The sequence below is a fragment of the Myotis brandtii genome, unplaced genomic scaffold (assembly GCF_000412655.1).
Source record: "Myotis brandtii unplaced genomic scaffold, ASM41265v1 scaffold58, whole genome shotgun sequence".
NCBI classification, from domain to species: domain Eukaryota; kingdom Metazoa; phylum Chordata; class Mammalia; order Chiroptera; family Vespertilionidae; genus Myotis; species Myotis brandtii.
The window spans coordinates 1796752-1800498 of NW_005370176.1; positions in this window are offsets into that span (position 1 = coordinate 1796752).

Consider the following 3747-nt stretch of genomic DNA (forward strand, 5'->3'; position numbering starts at 1 on the left):
GCTATTGCTAGGTGACAAGGAAGGGAGGAGGATTTTTTTTGGCTGAAATTGAGGAGACATCAGGGGGGTTGTCTTTCTTAGTTCTTCAGGAGACAATCCAGGCAAATGTCTAAGGGAGGTGTCTTATTAGTATTTTTACAAAGTCTGTAAAACATGTTTATAGTAAAAGTTATGAAGAGTTCAAAAGAGGCTTGTTTGAAGAGGAGGGGGGAAGGGAACTTTCTACTAACTAGAGACTTCGTGGTGCAATTTATCCCTGAATTGTAAAAATAGCAGGGAGGAGGAGTATGTATGCAAGAATGTAGCCTTGAGAGTAACTTATCTTCTCTTGCAGTTTGAACAGGGGCTGTTTGAAACAGAGGAGTTAACAATCTTGGGGTTTAATTGCCAGCTGCTTCTCATAAATTGTGGAAGGCCACACAAACAAACAAACAAACAAAAAAAGGCCCTTTTACTATCCTAATATGATTTATTTCACATTAGTAAACCATTATTTTAAAAAATTATTTTGTTATAGACATTAAATGTCTAGGTAAGAATTTTAATAGTCTTCCTTTCATTTCTTGGATATAATACTTGTAAGTACATCTTCATGTATAGTATAAGATTTACTCCAGTGTTTTAGGCATAAAAAAGAATCAGTCTTAATGTGAAGTTCCTTAAAAAGTCTGAAATTGTTTATTCATTCAGAATACTATGCATAGTAATGGTATATGGAAATGATAGCTAGTAGCAGCTATCCTACCTGCTCACAAGGTAGTTTCTGAGGTTGAAACAAGAATCACATAGACCAAATATGAAAGGATAGAGAGGCAATGTAAATTTAAAGTGTATTATTAATAGTGCCTAGTTTATGTTAATATACAAGATAATTCATTTACTTGACCATTTCCCTTTTACCCAGTGCATCCCACCAATACTATATTACATACAAGAAAGAATAAAGAACAGCTGTCATGTACATATTTGCTGAATATTCTTGCTCTGAATCCTAGAGATTCTTCTGATTAGATTAATATATAATCTGTATCTGTCATATAAAAGTTTACTTTAATACCAACATTAATTATAATTTCTTAATTCTAAATAGTAAGGTTTTTCAATAGTGCTTCTGAAAATGAACCACGAAAGTTCTGTCTGTGTCAGTTCTGCTTCTTCCAAAATATAATAGAGCATATACAGATATAGCTAAATTACCTCAGTATTTAAACCATAATTATATGCTAAGTGTAGTATGAGGTCACTCTTTGGAGTTATTCCCATGAATACACCAACAACTGAGTATCTTTTCAGATTAGATTAGAGCCAGGAAGCCCATTTGCTCTCTAAATATTAAGTACAGTCTGAGAGCACTTACTTAACTAAGAGTACTGATTTGAAGGAGCAAAACAGGAAAAACTAAGACATCTGGATACTTGATTCAGCTCTGTTACCGTGGGCAAATAATTTAATCTCTAGGCTTCAGTTTTCTCATCTGTAAATAGAGAAGCTAATCTTTGAAGTCCTTTCTAGCTATAAAGGCCTATGATTAGATTTCATATTTAAAATTGTGATCATGGAGTTGATCAAGAGCCTAAAACACGGGAAAGGGAAAGAGACTAGAGTAAAAAGAAAAATGAGCCCAGGGTGGTTAGAAAGTTAAGTAATCAAAGAGAGACTGTGCAAAGCAATGCTTATTAGCACTGTTCTAGGTAATTTTTATGTTAAAAATGTGAATTTATATACATAAAGACTGTCTCTGTTCTCGATTCTCCTTTTTGCTAATCATGTTCTCTGTTCTCAGGACAAAGGATAAAAAAATGTCAGCTCCAGGAAAATGATACTGTGTTATTGGTATGAGGGCAGAGGAACAGTGTCAGGAAGTAGTCCAGGATAGTAGGTAGCAAGGACTACAATGAAAGATGACCAGAGATTCTGAGCCAGGGCAAAAGAGTATAATATAAAGAAAACTAGACTTAAAGTAGTAGTCCTAGCTTTATCCTTAAGTAACCTCTGAATGACCGTGGGCTCAAGTTTAAGATTTGGGAAGCAGAGCAGTACTGAATAGAGAGGCTAATGTGAGACAAACATAAAAATCAGTAGGATCCCAAAATTACAAAGAACTGGGAAATGAGAGGGACAGGTGGAATGATGGGAAAATCAATATGGATGCTATCATGAAATTGTAGAATTAAACAAGGAAGATGTTAGATAGCTTATATAACGTATCTTATTTCACACAACAGATATGTTCGGATAGTATGGAAATTTATCTTGGATCAATAAAATCACTTTAATTGTGCTCAGAGCACATTATTTTAAAGGACTGCTACTGAGAACAATTATCCTTTAATTTTCTTAATATACAGCATATATTGACGTTGCTGTGAAAACATAACACCTGTATGTTGATCCAGGTTCAGATATACGAATCTGACCACTAAAAACTTAACTGTCATTACTGTCATTAATATTATTCTGAGAGTACTAGCAATAAAATTAAAGAGAAATTGTGTTTTATTTGATTAATAACTCTCCTTCCCACTAAGTATATTTTTACTCACATTGTATCCCAAGTGCTGAGCTCAACATGTGTTCACTTGTTTAATTAAGTGAATGAATAATAGCCACCAGTGTTAAGCACTACGTTAAATACGTATTTAAATTTCATTTAATATTCTTACTTTAATGTTCAGTTTTACAACTGTGGAAACTGAAGTTCAGAGATCAAGAGCTAGTAAATGATACTGAGGTAGATGGGAGATACAAAGAATTATAAATAGATACTTAGAGCTTATTGTCTACTAAAAGCTGAATAGATGCTTTATTAAGTGAACATGCATTGTTATTGCAGTATTGATCTTTGGTCTGCTGTACCATGTGCTATTTTAATGTATTGATATATTACTATTTTTGCTAATATGATGCATTTATTTTGGAATTTAAAAAATCTGAATCATTTGCATCTTGAGATGTGCCCAGCTAGTTATATATATTCTACATTAGAATTTCAAACTAAACAAAGTTCACTCTTCTGTAACTCCATAATTTTCAAGGGAAAGAAGGAAAATTGATAAAGCATAGCTCTATAGCAAGAATAATTATTTAATTCATAGACTTTCTGAATAAGTAGAATATAAACATGAAAAGTACTAAAAATGATATAGGTCACTGTGTTGGAACCTGCATCTATCCATGCTGAAACTAAAGGAGATAAAGACCAAACCAAAAATGCTGGTTTGAACTAAAAGCTATAGATCTCTATCAGTAAAAAAGATTTTAGCCTCTGTTAAGAAAACAGAAGACTGTTCAAAAGATTTTCTCAGAAGTTGCAAGAGATGAGATTACTTGAAGTGTAAAGCATCAGAGGGAAATACGTGGTCCTAGTTTGTGGTTGTCTCCTAACTGTCCCTTCAAACAGAGAGTGTATTAGCATATACTGGAAAATTTTGCATAAGAATATACACAATAAAAATGATGCTATTAGGTCTTTCAGTGGACTATTACTTTTCAAGAAAAGATCAAATGAAACTTTATTTTATTTTTAGGTTTTGTAATTAAATGGCCATCAATTTAGTTTATTTTAGAATATTTTATTACATATGCTAGATTATATTAAAATAACCATGTATGTTCACATTCATATTTTATAAATTTGTATTTGCCATTTAATATATCTCATTTTATATTTATAATATAGTCTATATTTTAAATGCTTTAGTTTTACTGATTTTTAAAATTTTTTTGTTAAGCCTCACCCGAGGATAT